This window comes from Sus scrofa, chromosome 12, assembly GCF_000003025.6.
Source record: "Sus scrofa isolate TJ Tabasco breed Duroc chromosome 12, Sscrofa11.1, whole genome shotgun sequence".
Classification (NCBI taxonomy): Eukaryota; Metazoa; Chordata; class Mammalia; order Artiodactyla; family Suidae; genus Sus; species Sus scrofa.
In genome coordinates, this window is record NC_010454.4 from 74,495 (window position 1) to 92,169 (window position 17,675).

Genomic DNA, 17,675 nt, shown 5'->3' on the forward strand with positions numbered 1-17,675 from the left:
CATTGGGCAGCAGCACAGGAGGCACCAAGTACCCAAAGTACCTCCTTGGGCCTCCCCCAAGCCCTTTGCTCTCTGAATCTGAGCCTGGTGATTGCCACGGTGGTGAGAGTAGGGGGGGTCGGGGAGCTCTGCTGTGCTCTGCTCAGGCTGGTGGACAGAGGCCCTAACAGCAAGTCTCAGCCTTCCTCTGCCTCCCACAGAGGAACCCTGCTCTGCCCGGCCTGGGGCAGCTGTCAGGTGGCTTCTTACTGCTCTCCCTCTCAGCACACTCAGACGCATGACGGGTGGGGAGGACTGTCTCACCGTCAGCCAGGCCCCTCACCCCGCCCACATTTATCCACTCCCTAAAATCAGCAACCTCCTATTTAAGTCAGGCCAGCGGGTTTTGAATGAGCAGCCTACCTATCCAGGACTCACCTTGGAACACTAAACAACCCAGCTGTGATTCACCTTACATGGATGGAGAGAGCTTCCTTCAAACGGGTGTCAGCAGAGGGAAGTGGCTCAGGGCAGTGGAATATGAGGGTTGTGGGATCTCTGGAGAAAAAGAGCTCAGCCATGTGCATAGCCCACCCCACCCTAAATACAACAGCACAGACACACCCCATTCATCACCGAAGCCCAGCTTTCCAGAAGCCGAATTCCCCACCAGGCTGATTCTAGAAAACTGAACATCCACCATTGAAGCCAGGTGTTTCTGGGTCCAGAGTTCTGCTTCCAAACAAGTAAAGGACACACAGACCGAGAGCCTATCAAACTCCCTAAACTTGGGGCCACCCGGCCAGATAGGAACTGAATTAGATATTTAATGGCAGAAATCTGTCCCCTCCCTGCATTGAGGCAAATGGGGCCACAGTGTCAGAGGCACCATGCAAACCAACACCTGGCTCTGGGCCCCTCCCTGAGGTTCCATGCGTCCCTCTTCCAACCCCTTCTGAGCCTGGAGATACAAACAGGGAGCTGCAGAGAGGCGATGGGGGGCTCTGGTGCCCTCTGGTGGACATGTGCTCTAATAACAACTCTCAGCCCTTCCTCTGCCTCCCACAGCAAAACTCTGGTCTGCACAGACCTGGGGCACAAGCCAGCAAGATGTCTTCCTCCTCTTCCTCTCAGCACTGAAATCCACTCTTGGGTGGGAGTATGGATTCTTCACTGTCACCCTGGATACTCAACCTTCACGACACAAGCCCACACCCTGAAATCAAAGACCCAGCTCTGTAAGTCACTTCAGCCGGCTCTGAATCAATCGGCACCCTTCAGCCCTGGGACCCAGATAGAAACCAAGGACCACCCAGGCTTGATTCATCTTACCTAGTTGCAGGAGCTTCCTTGGAACATGTGTCTGGCAGAGGAGGAAGTCTCAGCTGGGAGGGAAAAAATACAAGATCTCTAGAGAGAAAAAAGCACAGCCTGCCTTCTAAAAAGCACCAGGTTGACAAAGTACATTCGCAACTAGAATGCCGCCTTTCTAGAGGCCCAACTCCACGTGGGCCAGCCAGTTCTGACAAATTGTACAGCCATCATTCCAGCCAGTAATTCTGGGTCCAGATTTGTGCATGCAACCAAGCAGGGGACTCAGACCCCAGACAGCTTGTCATATGTCCTAGCCATCGGGGCACCAGGCCATGTAGACTTGAACTGGAGAGAGATGGCAGAACTATGTCCCATCTCCTGAGATGAGGCCCATTGTCCAGAGACGAAGGTGCCCAGAACCCAGACCCAGATCTGGGCCCTTCTTTGGCTTCCACTAACACACCTCCAACCATAAATTTGAGTTTGAAAGTGTAGTCATGGAGATGCAGAAGAGGTTCTGCTAGGGCGCCATCTGGTGGGCAAGGGCATTCACAGCACATCCAGCCCTTCCCCTACATCCCACAGAGGAACCCTGCTCTGCCCTGGCCTGGGGTTCTTGCTAATGTGATTTTCATACCCATATCCCTCTAGACTCCCTCAGATGCACTACATATGATGGAGTGCCAATCTCAGCCAGCCAGGCCAGTCACCACACCCAACTTTATCCAACTCCCTGAAAGAAGCAACCCTCCTATTGAAGTGAGGACAGCAAGCCTTTCATCAGCAGCCTTCCTCCCCGACACTCAGCTTGGACTCCTAAACAACCCAGCCGTGACTCACCTTACATGGATTTGGACAGGTTCCTTCAAATGGGTGTCCCACAGAGGCTGAAGCAGCTCAGCTGCAGAAGGCAGGCAGAGGCTTTGGGGAACCCTGGAGAGACAGAACCACACCATAAGCACAGCTCACACCCTGAACACGTAAGACATACGACCTTAACACCCTGAAGCTCAGGTTTCTAGACTTCAAACACCCTGCCAGGCTGATTTGAAAACGGCATGTCCAGGATTCAAGCCAGGTTTCTCTGGTCCAGCCTCAAACAAGAAAGGACCCTTAGACCCCGGAGAGCCAGTCAAACTCACTCATACTCTGGCTGCCTGACTGGCAGGAATGGAATCAGATACCTGATGGCAAAATTCCATCCCCTCACTGAATGGAGTCCCATTGGGCTGCAGTGTCAGGGCACCACGAAAACAAACCCCAGGCTCTTGGCCCCTCCTTGGGATTCCATGGGTCCCTTTCCAATCCAATCTGAGCCTGGAGAGATGCAGAGAGATGCAGCGGGCTCTGCTGGTGCTCTGTCGCCCTCTGGAGGACATGTCCTCTAAAAGCAACTCTCAGACCTTCCTCTGTGTCCCGCAGCTAAATTCTGGTGTGCCCTGGCCTGGGGCAATTGCCAGCATGATATTCTTCCTCCTCTCCCTGTCGGGTGCACTGTCACAGTCAGCCAAGACCCTCACCCAACACAGCACCACCCCACACCCTGAAATCCCCTCCATTTTGTAAGTCATGAGAGCAGGCTCCACATCAACCAGCACCCTTCAGCCCTTGGATCCAGCGTGAAGCCAGGGATGACCCAGATTTATATACATTACCCAGTTTCTGGTCAGTTCCATGCACCAGGAGACTCCTAGGGAGGAAGAGACTCGGGTGTGAGGGAAGAAGTTTGAGGAGACCTGGAGAGAGAAAGAGCATAGGCATGAGTGCAGCCTGCCCCCTAAAAGCACTGGGTTGACACAGTACACTCACAACCAGAAGGCCAGCTTTCTAGAAGCTCAACTCTGTGGACCAGCCTGACATGAGCAAACTGGATAGCCAAAATTCATGCCAGGGAATTCTGGGTCCAGAGGTGGGCCTTCCATCAAGCAAAGGGGACTCAAATTTAAGACAGCCTGTCAAACTCTCTATGCACTGGACGGTGAGGGAATTTACCTGAGATGTGATGGCATTACTCCATCCCCTCTTCTGAGAGGAGGGACATTGCCCAGAGACTTGGAAATGCCCTATAACCAGGCCCCAGCTCTGGGCACCACACTGGGCTTCCACCAACCTATCTCCAACGTATATTTGAGTCTTGAGTTGCAGCCAGGGAGCTGCAGAGGCTCAGGCAAGGGGAGGGGGAGTTTGTGCTGGTTCTCTGTCACCATCTGGTGGACATGTGCTCTAATAGCAATTCCCAGCCTTTCCTCTGCCTCCCTCAGCAGAACTCTGCTCTGGCCTGGCACACCTTCCAGCAAGACTTTTTATTCCTCTCACTCTCTGCCTACTGAAACACATGACAAGTAGGTTATGACTGTCTCGAGGGCATCAGGGCAATTACCCACAGGCGTGACACAACCCCACTCCTTGAAATCAGCCCCCCCCACCCCTATTGAAATCAAGTGAGCAGTCTTCGAATCAGTCAGCAACTATCAACCCTGGACCCTGCTTGAAATCAAGATCACCCAACCTTTTCCACATCACCTGGATTTGGGTGGGTTCCTTGTCACTCGGTTCAGTAGAGTCTAACACGGGAGGGAAGCAGGGGGTTGTGGAGGAGATCTCTGGAGAGAAACGGCCCAGGACCAGCACCGTACATCCCAAAATAACCACCATGTTGAAACTCTGGTAATATTCACAGCCAGAAGCCCATCTTTCCAGAAGTCAAGCTGCACTCCATCGTGATTCTAGAAAAATGCACACCCAAGCCTCAAACCAGGTACCTGTGGACCCAGAGATCTGCCTCCAGACAGTCAGAGGGCCCTCAGAACGCAGGCCAGTCTGTCAAAGTCTCCATCAGTTGGGACAGTTGACCAGGAAGGAACTGAGCCACAGATGTGATGGCCAGAGGGCAGGGGCACAGTGCACCAAAATGGAAGGCTCTGGGCACCTCCTTGGGGTGGCAAGGACCCATCTCTGAGCCTGGAGGTGAAGTCTGGGAGCTCAGGGGAGAGGCTCTGCTGGTGCTCTGCCCCCACCTGGTGATAATCTGCTCCAAGATCCACCCCAGCCCTTCCTCTGCCTCCCACAGCAGAACACCAGTTTGGCCTGGGTATCTTGCCAGTCTGATTTCCTGACTCCTCTCCCTTTCAGTGCACTGAAATGCATGATGCACAGGGCAAGACTATCTCAAAGTCAGCCAGGGCACTCACCCCAACTGAGACCATCCCACTCCCTAAATCAGACACCCCACTTGGTAAGTCAACAGAGCTGGCTGGCCTCAATCAACACCCCTCAGCCCTGCACCCACCTTGAGATCCAGAATCCCAGGCTTTATTCACTTGATCTGGATTAAGATAGGTTCCTTGGCACAAGGGTCCCCCCAAGAGGAGTAGGTGGCTCAGGTGAAGTGGGAAGAAGGAGGATGAGATCTCCAGAGTGAAAGGGCACAGGGAGAGGCTGAGACCTGCCCCCCCCACCCCATTATACAAACGCATTGATATGCTGCATTCATAACAAAAGGCCCAGGTTTCCAGAAACCAAATTTCACAGCATCCTGATTCCAAACCACTTCATGACACAAGATTGAAGCCAGGGATTTCTGGGTTCAGTGTTGTACTTCAAACACGCAAAGGGCCCTCAGGCCCTAGGGAGCCTGACAAACTAGGCGTTGGGCCTCGCGATTGTCCAGAGACTGAACCTGAGATGGGGTGGCTGAACCTTACTCCTTCTCTGAGTTGAGGCACATTGGGCCACAGGGTCCATTGAAACATGCACTTAAAGGGAAAGATCTGTGAACATATTGGGCCTCCACCAATCACTCTCCACCCTGAATCTGAGCCAGTTGATGCAGCCGTGGAGCTGTGGAGGGGTGGGGGTTGGGTGGGGTGGAAACTCTGCGGTCTCTCTGGCACCATCTGGTGGGCAGGGGCCCTAACAGCAAATCTCGGCCCTTCCTCTAACTCCCAAGGCAGAACCCTGCTCTGCACTTGTCTGGAGCACTTGCAAGTGAGGGTTCTGACTCCACTCCCACTCAGCACATTCAAATGCCTGATATACAGGGGCATGGCTCACTCACAGTTGGCCAGGCCACTCAACCCACCTGACTTTACCTCACTCCCTGAAATCAGCAACCCTGCTATTTATGTCAGGGCAGCAGGCTTTCAATTGGCAGCCTTCCTCCCTGGGATTCTGCTTGGAATCCTAAAAACCCAGCTGTGATTCACCTTCATGGATTTAGACAGCTGCCTTCAAATGTGTGTCCTGCAGAGGCTGAAGCAACTCAGGCAGGTGCAGAGAGAAGATGGAGGTTGTGCAACTCTCTGGAGAGAAAAACCCAGCCATGGGTACAGCCCACCCCCAGAAGACCACCACAGGTGCACCCTGCATTCATGACCAGAAGCCAAACTCCCCACCGGGATTATTCTAAAGGGCTGCATGTCTAACATTCAAGCCAGGTGTTTCTGGGTCCAAAATTGCCTCCAAACAAGCAAAGGACACCCAGACCCCAGGCAGCCTGTCCATTTCTCTCATGTTGTGGTCACCTCACCAGCCTGGAATTCAATTAGACTTGCGGTGGCAGAACTCTGTCCCCTCAATGAGTTGAGGCCAATTGAGCACAGGGTGAGAAGTACCAAGAACACAAGTGCCAGGCTCCAGGAATCACCCTTGAAGATCCATGAGCGAAACTCCAATTCCTTCTGAGCCCGGAGATACAAACAAGCAGGTACATAGTGCTCTGCTCTGGCGCCCTCTGGCGGACACGTGCTCGAACAGCATCTCCCAGACCTTCCTCTGCCTCCCTCAGCAGAAGCCTGGTCTCCTCTGGCTGGGGGCACCTGCCAGCAGGATGTCCTTGCTGGTCTCCCTTTGGAGCAGTGAAACACACTACAGGTTGGGGTATGACTATCTCACATTCTGGCAAGACACCCCCCCATGACATCACCACACAAACTGAAATCAGTGACCCCACTTAATTAGACATGCAAGCAGGCTCTGAACAAATCAGCACTCTTAAGCCCTGGGAACCAGCATGAATCCAAGGACCACCAGCCTTCATTCACGTTATCTGGGTGCAAGTAGCTTCCTTGTAACCGGTGTCTGGCAGAGGATGAAGAGTCTCAGGTGGAAGGGAGGAAAAGGGTGAGGAAATCTCTAGAGAGAAAGAGCATGGGTATGAGCACAGCCTGTGCCCCAAACAACTGGGATGCCACAGCGCTTTCACCACCATAAAGACATATTTTGGGAAGCTCAGCTTCACACGGACCAGCCCGATCCTAGCAAACTGTACGGGCAAAAAGCCAGCCAAGTGTTTCTGGGCCCAGAGTTGTGCCTCCAAACAATCAAAGGAGGAGTTCCCAGTGGCACAATGGAAATGAGTCCAACTTATAACCATAAATTTACAGATTCATTCCTTGGCCTTGCTCAGCGGGTTAAAGATCTGGTATTGCTGCAAGCTGTGGAGTAGGTCGCAGACATATTTTGGATCCCATGTTGATGTGGCTGTGGTACAGGCCAGCAACTCTAGCTCCAATTCGACCTCTAGCCTGGGCACTTACATATGCTGTGAGTGATGCCCTAAAAAGCAAAAGCAAACAGAGGAGACTCAGACTCAAGACAGCCGGTCAAATTCCCTAGCCATTGGGCCATGTGGGAATTGAACCTGACAAGTGATGACAAAACTATGATGGCTTTTCTGAGATGAGACAAATTGCCCAGAGACTTGGAGGTGCCCAGTAACCCAGTACCAGCTCTGGGCCCTTCTTTTAGCTTCCCCAGTCCAATCCAAATTTATATTTGAATCTGAAGGTCCAGCCAGGGAGGTTGCAGATGGGAATCTGCTGGTGCCCTAGTGCCATCTGTTGAGACATGGGCTCTAACAGCAGCTCCCAGCACTTCCTCTGCCTCCCTCAGTGGAGCCCTGCTCTGCTCCGGCCTGCTGCTCCTGCCCGTGAAATTTCCTTCTCTCCCTCTCTGCCTCCTGAAATACGCATAGGTGGGGTTATGACGAGCTAAAGTCACCAGGGCAATTACCCCCACACTGACCCAAACCCATGCCCTGACCTCAAACAAAATACACCCCTTCTGAATTCTTGTGTGTAGAATTTGAATAAGGCAGCACCCTTCAGCCCTGGAACCAGCTTGCAACCAAGGATCACCCAGAATTTCCACGCATTAGCTGGATTTGGCTGGGTTCTTTGCCACTGGGGTTGGCAGAGGAGGAAGAGGCTCAGGTGGGAGGGAATAATGAACTTGTGGAGGAGGAGACTGCGGAGAGAACAGGCACAGGGTCACTGACCACCCCAAAGCAGACACAGGTCGTAAACGCCTGTACCCTTCACAACCAGAAGCCGAGGGTTCCAGGAGTCAAACGGCACCCCTGGCCGATTCTGGAAAACAGTCTCAAGCCATGTATTTCTGGATCAGTGTTCACAAAAGAAGAGTCTGGCTCCAAACTCCTGCCTCTTGAGAAAAAAACAAAACAAGCAAACTGACTCCGTTGAACCGTGAAGATTTTTAGCAACGTGATATGCGACCAGACATAATTACCTACGGTGTATGAATTTATTTATATAGTAACATTTTTATCAATTTTTAAATTTAGCTGTTTATGTCCCTGCACCCGTTTACGATTTGCAGCTACTCTCGGCCCAGGAACTGAATTGATGCCACTGCTGTACATCCCCAGGCTTGTCCTTGAAACCTTCTCCCACCGGAGATGTTGTGTTGGGAGGGACTTTATGCTTTGCATTATTAACTCCTCAGCCGCTCTGGAGGAACATACATATGTATTCATTGACTTACTTATCAACAGAGCACATTCTTTTCCATATCTATTCAATTTACAAATTTATTTGGATGCCACCTACAGTATTGGGATGTTGTCTGGCAAGAGACTGATCTCAAAATACAGCTCCCAACACAACTACAGAACTGACAGAGGCTCTTAAGCCAGGCAGCAACATGTGAACTCTGTGAGAGCTTTCTTGATGACACCAATCAACCCTGCTTAATTCATCAGACCTCGTATAGGTCAGGCCTCCATACCCTGGTGCCGTATTGAAAAGAGAGGCTCATCTTGAAAGGCAAGAAGGAAAATTCACTTGGTCTTTTGAGTGAAAAAATCACAGGGATTAACACAGCTGCCCACGCTAATGCCACCAAAGTCCCCTATTCACTCATCAACACAACCCCCTTTCTCCTTGTATCTAAACCCCAGATGGTCAGGGGCTTGAAAATGGCCAGCTCATGATCCAACAGATGCTATTTGGGACTTGGTCCCTGCCTCTGGAGGAACACAAGGAATTCAAAAACCCAGTGAATGCTTCAAGCATTCTAAACACACTGCCACCCATGCATGCTGCCAATCCACCTCCAAGTGCTGAAGGAACACCTGTGCCCTCTGCCTGACATGAGGCATCTTGGAGCAGAGTGTCCTGGGTGCCCAGAAAACACCAAAACTCTGGGTGCTTGCTGTGGCTTCCACCCAACACAATTTCAGCCCCACCACTGAGCCTGCATCTGCAGCCTTGGAACTGAACCTGGGTCTAGAAAGTACTGTGGCATGGACATCTGCTCTGACAGAAACACCCATGTTTTCCTCCTATTTCTGGCTCAGCGACCCCCAGGGCTGCACTGGCCATGGGCAAAATGCTTGTTGGAGTTCTTCCAATTTCTTGAAATGCCAAGACGTGTCCTTTCCAGTGGGCTATTTTTCTCTCAAAAGCTTTCAGAGCCATGAGGCCAACTTATGCCATCCCTCTCTGTTCAAACACTCAGCTCCTGACCCATCATGGCATGACAGCCTTCTTCCCTTTTAATATATCTCGGAACTTATGTACTTATGAAGACAGCTGTGTAGGTAAGTAATGATTTTTTTTCTTAATTTTCCAACAGAGATTTCTTCATTCACACAGTAAAATCTTGCTTCAATTCTTTTTTTTTTCTCTTTCCCTCTTTCCCTCTTTCTTTCTAAATTTATTGACCCCACCTGAGGCGTGCATGAGTTGTTGGTCCACTAAAGTTGTTTCAGCAAAAGAAGTTACCAAACCCACCACAGTGACAAAGACGAACCTTTTACCAAGGGAGCAGGGAGGCATCTTGGTGAGAGCTTCCTTTACATCCATCAATATGCCTGCCTTAATCCCCGGACCTGGATTTAGATGAGGTCCTCACAGCAAGTGTATAGGGAGAGCAAAAGAGGATCACGTGGAGAGAAAAGGACCCGGTTTCAGGGACCACGTGGGGAAAAGCACAGGGAGGCACAGCTGCTCACCAAACCATCACCATCTACAACCTTCCATACAACCCACAGGCACGTTTTCTGGATCCCAAATCCCAGGTCAGGCTGGGGTTTCCAAAATACCACCCCAACAACAGATTCTGCACAACAGCAAAATAAAGCCAACAACCCCATGGAAAAATGGGTAAAAACCTAAGTACGCATTTCCCTAGTCCAGATACTCAGAGGGCAACAAGCGCTGTAAAAATGATCACCATCACTCAGCAGTAGAAAGAAGCAAATAAAATGGATGCTGAGATGCCACCGCACATCCGTGAGAATGGGCATCATTGGAAAGGCTACAGTTAAGGAATGGTGAGCTGGGTGTGCCGTAGAGCATGCCCTCCCACAGTGTAGGTGAGTATCTAAATTGGTACAACCACTGCGGTCCACTGAATTGAGTTAAATACAAGAAATAAATATAGAACAACCCATGACACAGCAATCCCAGTCTCGGGCATACACCTGGAAAGTGTTCTTTTAAAAAGTTAAAGGCAGAGCTAGGCACATGCAGCACTATTCACAATAGCAAAATAAGGGAACAAACCCAGTGTCCATCGACAGATGACGGGATTAGGAGCAGGATGTACATGTACACAGTGGAATACTACTCAGACATAAAAGAAGAAAAAATGCCTTCCACAGCCTCATAGATGGAACTAGAAACCCTCACACTAGGTGAAAGAAGTCCGAAAGAGATAGAAAAATACCAAAGGGAGTTCCCGTCGTGGTTCAGTGGTTAACAAATCCAACTAGGAACCATGAGGTTGCGGGTTCGATCCCTGGCCTTGCTCAGTGGGTTAAGGGTCCGGCATTGCTGTGAGCTGTGGTGTAGGTCGCAGACGCGGCTCGGATCCTGTGTTGCTGTGGCTCTGGCGTAGGCCGGCGGCTACAGCTCTGATTAGACCCCTAGCCTGGGACTCTCCGTACACCACGAGTGTGGCCCTAGAAAAGACAAAAAGAAAAAAGAAAAATACCAAAGAATACCCCTTCTATCTGGAGTCTAACAAATGGCAGTAAGGAACCTTTCATCAGAAAAGAAACTCTGAACAGGAAAACAGATTTGCGGTTATCGGATTGGAGGGGGAGGGTGTGTGAAGGACTGGGGTTTGGGGGTTGATAGATCCAAAACCTTGCACTTGGTGTGGTAAGCAATGACACCCTGATACTTAGCCCAGGGAACTATATCTAGTCCCCTTTTTCAGAGCAAGGTGGAGGATATGTGAGCAAAAGAGTATGTATATACAAGTACGTAGGGATCAGTTTGCTGTTAAAGAAAAACTGAGCACAATAAACCAGCTGTAAAGGAGAAAAATGATAAAATCATTCTAAAATGACCGGCTCAGCATCACCAGAGAAGATGTCTATGTCCACACTCCTGCCTCTTAAGGAAAAAACAAAAATCCTGGCAGAGAGAATTCATTGAACCTGTCAAGATCTCCTAGCAATGTGAAAAAGACCAGCTATAATTACTTAGTGTGTAGGAATATAATCCTGTATTAGCATTTTATTTACTAGTTTCACTTATCTAGTTATGTCCTGGGGCAATGTTTGGCATGCAGATACTGTCTGCCTAGGTACTTAGTCCACCGCACTTCTGCACAACAGCAGGATCGGGCTCTGTCCCCTGAGTTAGAGTGTCAGCAATGCCTTTAGGATTGCCTCATCTATCAATTCACTGGTCTGCTCTTTAGGAATGCAGATATGTATCGATTAAGGACTTTATCAACTGAGCTCATTCATTTCTATATTTCTTTTAATTTATAAATTTATTTGTGTGCCACCTGCGATATGGGGATGTTGTCTGGCCAGGGTTCAATCTCCCGATGCAGCTCTTAACACAACCACAGCACCAACAGAGAGGGAATCTTGAGCCAGGCAGCCAGAAGGGAACTCCCTGAGAGCGTCCTTGATGCTACCAATCAACTCTTCTCAATTCATCAGGCCTGGTTTCAGTCATGCCTCCACACCCTGGTGCTGTAGTGAAAGGTGAGGCTCATCTCAAAAGGCAAAAATGAAATTTCCCTAAGCCTCTTGAGTGAAAAAAGCACAAGGATTAGCCCAGCTGCCCACCTTAATGACACCAAAGCCCCTCATTCATTTGTGGGCACCAGCCTCTTCCTCAAACTACATAAACCCCCAATGGTCAGGGGCTGGAAAATGGCCCAGTGATGATACAACACAGATGCTGTGTGTGTCTCAGTCCCCGCCTCTGCAGGAACACAAGTCATTCTGAAACCCAGTGAATGCTACAAGCATTCTAAAATCACTGCCACCCAACCAGACTGCCAGTCCACCTCCATATCCTGAAGGGACACCTGTGCCATTGGCAAGGGGGAGGGAGTGGGACGGACTGGGACTTTGGGGTTAATAGATGCAAACTATTGCCTTTGGAATGGAGCGTCAATGAGAACCTGCTGCATAGCACTGGGAATTATATATGGTCACTTATAATGGAGCATGATAATGGGTCATCTGCGTACAGCAGAAAATTGACACAACATTCTAAACCAGCTATAACGGAAAAAATAAAATTACTACAACTTTAAAAATAGAATGTGTATATACAGGTACAAATGTATCACGTTGCTCTTAAAGAGAAATTGAGAATAAATCAGCTCCAATGGAAACTTTAAAGATGATTTTATAAAGCCCACAAAAATGACTGGCTCAGCATTCACCAGAGAAGACGTCTGGGTCCAGAATCACGCCTCTCTCAGAAAAAAACAAAAAACAAAAAAAAAAACAATCAAACAAAAAAAAACAACAGGCAGACCGTCTCCGTTGAACCTGCCAAGATTTCTTAGCAATGTGACATCCAAAAACAGAGAATTTCATAGGTTTATGATTAATTTCTACATTAACATTTTTCTTTTTATTTACCTATTTATGGCTCTGCACCCTTTTGTTGAATGCAGATACTGTCTGCCCAGGAACTGAAACCACACCACTGTAGTACAAACCTGGGCTCGTACTTTAAAAAATCTGCCACCCAAGTTATAGGGTCAGGAGAGCCGTTAGGATTGCCTTAGCTACCAATGTCCTTAGCTACACTGTAGGAATGTGTATATGCTTTCTTTGACTTCTTTATAAATTGAGCACATTCCTTTCAGTATATTATGCATTTATAAATATATTTGGGTGCCACACGTGATACTGGAATGTTGTCTGGCCAGAGTCTGATCACACATCAAAGGTTTGAGCACAGCCACAGCAGTGACAGAGAGAGACTATTAAGCCAGGCAGCCAGGAGGGAACACGCTGAGAGCATTCTTGATGATACCAATCAGCCCTGCTTACTTAATCAGACATGGTTTCAGTCAGGCCTCCTTAACCTGGCACTGTACTGAAAAGAGATGCTCATCTCCAAAGGCAAGAAGAACATGCCCCAGGCCTCTTGAAAGAAACAAGCACAGGGATTAGCACAGCTGCCCCCATGATGCCCCAGAAGCCATCATTCCTTCATCAGCACCAGCCTCTATCTTCACATACTTGAACCTCCAACCCGCAGGGGCTTTAAAATGGCCAGGCCACGATTCAACACAAATGATGCATGGGTCTTGGCACCTACATCAGGAGGAACACAAAACACTTCAAAACCCAGTGAATTCTTCAAATATTCTAAAACCCCTGGCACCCCACCAGGCCCCAATCCACCTAAAAATGCTGAAGGGACACCTGTGTCCTTCGCCTGACATGAGACATATCAGAGCAGAGAGTCACAGGTGTTCAGAAAACAAAACCAAAATCAAGGTGCTGGATGTGGCCTGAGCTGCACCTGCAGGCCTGGAGCTGCATCGGGTCCAGAACTTACTCTGGGGCCATCTGGTGGACATCTGCTCTAACAGCCACTGTCAGGTCTTCCCCTAACAGGCTCAACAGCCCAAGGAGCTGCATTATTCATGGGCAATATGCTCCTTGGGTTTCCTTCCTCTGGTTTATGAAATATCAAGAAGTGACCTCCCAGCTGGGCTACTTCTCTCTCAAAGCATTCAGAGCCCTGTAGCAAACATATTACAGATGCTACTCACTTCAAACACCCAGCTCCAGACCCATCATTTCATGATATCCTACTTCCATTGTTATATATCCCTGCAATTATGTATTTATGAAGATAGGTTGTAGGTATGTAACAATTGATTTTGTTCTTTATTTTCCAACTGTGAATCCTTCATTCATAAAGTCTTGATTTTTTCTTTCATTTTCTCTTTCTCTCTTGACATATTTCTAACTTTATTGACTCCACCTTAAGCATGTGTGCGTTTTCTGCCAGTCGATATTTTTCAAGACATAGAGGTTATCAAACCACTACAGAGAGAAAGATTGATCTTTTAGCAAGGGATCCTCGAGGGATCTTGGTGAGAGATTTATTTATATAATTGAATCTACCAGCCTTAATTAACCTGACCTTGCTCTAGGTCAGGTATTTAAACCAAGTGAATGGAGAGAAGAGCCTCACAATATAAAGAAAAGGATGGATTTTCAGGAGACCGCTTGAGAGAAAAAGCACAGGAATTAGCACAGTGACTGAGCAAAATATCACCATATTATCCCCTTACATGCACAACCCGCAGGCACTTTATCTGAATACCAAAGCCCAGGTCAGGCCGGGGTATCAAAATTACCAGCTCAACAACTGATACCACCCAACAGAAAAACACCACCAAGATCCCAATTGAAAAATGGGCAAAAGACCTGAATAGCTATTTCCCTAAACCAGTTAAACAGAGGGCAGCAAGCACCAGAAAAAAAAAAAAAAAGATCATTTATTAGGAGAGAAATGCAAACAAAATGACACTGAGGTACGAGGGCACCCCTCTTGAATGACCTTCATTAGGAAGTCTACAAATAAAAACCCCGGAGAGGATGTGGAGCTGAAGGCACCTTCTTACAGTTGGGTGGTTACGTAAACTGCTACAACCACTACGGACGCAGGATCGAGGCAGTCTGAAAAACCAATGTGAGAGGACCATATGACTCGGAAATCGGACTCTTGAGCATATACCCGGCAAACACTCTTTAAAAATGTTTAAATGCCCCGCTTTGTTCATGCAGCACTATTCACAAGAGCAAGACTGAAACAACTCTATGTCCATGGACAGAATATTCGATTAGGAAGAGGATTTATACACTCTTTAAAAATTTTTAAATGCCCCGCTTTGTTCAAGCAGCACTATTCGCAATAGCAAGACTGAAACAACTCTATGTCCATGGACAGGATATTCGATTAGGAAGAGGATTTACATACACACAATGGAAATCTACTCGGCCATAAAATGGAGCAAAAAAATGCCATTCACAGCCACATAGATTGAAAGAGGAACTCTCATAGTAAGTGAAATATGTCTGAAAGTGAAAGGCATATACCATGGGACACCGAGTCTATCTGGAATCTGACAAATGACACCCATGAAATTTTCTACAGAAAAGAAACTTGTGGACTGGAAAACTGATTTGTGCTTGACAGACTGGAGTTTGGGGTGTGGGAAGGACTGGGATTTGGGGGGTAGTAGACTGAAAATCTTGCCATTGGACTGGGTAAGCAATGAGGACCTTCAGTAAAGCACAGGGAAATACGACGGCTCAATTTTTGGAAAAAACGGAGGATCATGTGAGAAAAAGAATATGTACATACATGAACAATTGCATCGCTTTGTTAAAGTGAAATTAAACACCGTAAATAAGCAATAATGCAAAAATAATAAATGATAAAAAAACCCACCAAATTACCGGCTCAGCGTTCACCAGAGATGGTGTCTGTGTGGAGACAACCGTCTCCTAAGAAAAGCGACAGGCAAACAGACTCCGTTGAACCTGTCAGGATTTCCTAGCAAAATGAGATCCAACCAGACCTAATGGCCAAGTGTGTATGAATTTATTTCTATAATAAATTATTTATATTTGTTTACCTGTTTATGTTCCTGCACCCATGTGTGGCATGCAGATATGCTCTGCCCAGGAAATGAATCCCTCCCATTGCTGTATATCCCCAGGCTCATACTTAAAACACGCGGCCACCTGCGGTGTAGGCTCAGGAAAGCCTTGATGTTTGCCTTCATTATCAAATAACTCAGCTAGTCTTTAGGAATATATATACACCAGAAGCGAGTGTGAAGTGTCCACTGATCGATGATTTTCAAGGCACAGAGGTTACCAAACCCGCCACAGCGATGAAGACAGATCATTTACCCAGGGCGTTGGGAGGGATCCTGGTGGAACTTTCTTTATATATGTCAATCTAGGGGCCTTAAATCAGCCGACCTGGTTTTCCCACCAGGTGTATAGAAAGAAGAGAAAAGGCTCACATGGAAAGAAAAGGACAGAGTATCAGGAGACATTTGAGAGAAAAACACAGGGGTTGGCACAGCCGCTATGCAAAATATCACCATTTTCCCACCTTCCATGCACAACCCTTAGGCACTTTATCCGAATCCCAAAGCCCCAGTCAGGCTAGGGTTTCCAAATTACCAGCTCAACAACTGACACCAGCCAACAGCAAAACAAATTCCATGCACAATTGAAAAACGGGCAAAAGACCTGATTAGATATTTCCCTAAACCAGACAGACAGAGGGCAATGGGCACCGGAGAAACTGATCACCATCGCCCATTAGGAGATAAACGCAAAGCAAAACGATTCTGAGGTACCACCTCAGACCTCTTCGAATGGCCATCATTTTACGTCTACGAGTAACAAACCCTGAGAGGGTGTGGATAAGAATGTGCCCTCCTACCGTGTGGGTGGTTATGTAAATGGGTACAAACACAATGGACCCCAGGATTGAGGTAACCCAAAAATAAATGTAGAACGACCCTGTGACCCAGCAGTCCCGCTCTGGGGCATATATCTGGAATATGTTCTTTTAAAAAACTTAACTGTCCCACTATATTCATGGAGTACTAGTCATAGTAGCGAGGCATGGAAACAAAATCTCCATCGACAGATATTTGGATTAGGAAGAGTATGTTCACTTGCAAATGGAATACTACTCATCCATAAAAAAGAGAAAATTTCTAACAGCAGAATCATAGATGGAAATAAAAACTCTCATAATAATTTAAATATGTCCAACAGAAAAAGACAATTACCGTGGGATACACTTTCTATCTGGAAAATTACAAACGGCACCAAAGTACCTTAATACAGAAGAAACCTCATGAACTGGAATACAGAATTTTGGTTGACAGATGGAGGTGGAGGGTGTGCGAACGACTGGGATTTCAGGGGTATAAATCCAAAAGTTTGCCCTTGGAGTGGGAAAGAACTGACATCCTGCTGTGAAACACAGAGAATTATATCCAATTATTTGAGATTACAAGGGAGCATCCTATGAAAAAAAGAATGTGTATATACATGTATGAATAGATCACTTTGTTGTTAAAGTGAAATTGAGAACCATGTATCAGTGAAAATGGAAAATAATAAATGATAAATAAAAATTCCCAAATCACCGGAAGAGCTTACACCAGAGAAGGTGTCAGAGCTGAGATGACTGCCTCTTGAGAAAAGAGGGAAAAAGACTCCGTTTAACCTGTCAAGGATTCCTAGCAACGTGACATCTGACCAGACCTAATTACCTAACCTGTAGGAATTTTTTCCTATACTAACACTTTTATTTATTTTTTACACACCTATTAATGTTCTGGCACACAGGTGTTCATGCAGATAACTCTGCCCCAAAGTTGAATCCAACAAACTCCTGTACATCCCCAGATTTGTACTTAAAACACTATCCTGGAGTTCCCACTGTGGCACAGTGGTTAACAAATCCAACTAAGAACCACGAGGTTGCGGGTTCGATCCCTGGCCTTGCTCAGTGGGTTAAGGTTCTGGCATTGCCTTGAGCTGTGGTGTAGGTCACAGATGTGGCTCAGATCCCGCATTGCTGTGGCTCTGGCATAGGCCTGTGGCTATGGCTCCGATTTGACCCCTAGCCTGGGAACCTCCATATGCCACTAGAGCGGCCCAAGAAATGGCAAAAAGACAAAAAAAAAAAAAAAAAACCAACTATCCCAGCTTAGGCTTAGGATCAGTAGAGGCTTTAAGACAGCATTATCAATTCCCTAAACTACTCTGTAGAAATATACATATATACAAATGTACATATATATACACATAAATA

At 47.6% G+C, this 17,675-nt stretch overlaps 1 protein-coding gene and 1 long non-coding RNA gene across 13 annotated transcripts in view; one reads left to right on the forward strand and one right to left on the reverse strand.

The window, feature by feature from the left end:
- The window catches only part of LOC102167199, a 51,108-nt gene extending 48,182 nt beyond the window's left edge, over nt 1-2,926 (forward strand). Inside the window, exons 2-3 of one of the 2 annotated variants that reach the window (XR_001299725.2) lie at nt 1,048-1,217; nt 1,945-2,926. This is a non-coding gene — a long non-coding RNA (uncharacterized LOC102167199). The remainder of the gene's footprint in view (nt 1-1,047; nt 1,218-1,944) is intronic. The other variant, XR_002336884.1, reaches the window with a different exon arrangement.
- Nucleotides 1-17,675, reverse strand: part of LOC110255247 (zinc finger protein 501-like) — a 59,167-nt gene that overhangs the window by 1,399 nt on the left and 40,093 nt on the right. The window contains exons 2-6 of one of the 11 annotated variants that reach the window (XR_002336882.1): nt 3,817-4,019; nt 2,949-3,029; nt 2,134-2,226; nt 1,312-1,364; nt 789-1,195 (exon numbers count right to left, since the gene is read on the reverse strand). The gene's annotated coding sequence lies outside the window, so the exon portion shown is untranslated. Of the gene's footprint in view, nt 1-788; nt 1,196-1,311; nt 1,365-2,133; nt 4,020-5,906; nt 6,769-17,675 lie in introns of those variants that run through there. The other 10 variants (XR_002336883.1, XR_002336879.1, XR_002336878.1 and 7 more) reach the window with 10 other exon arrangements.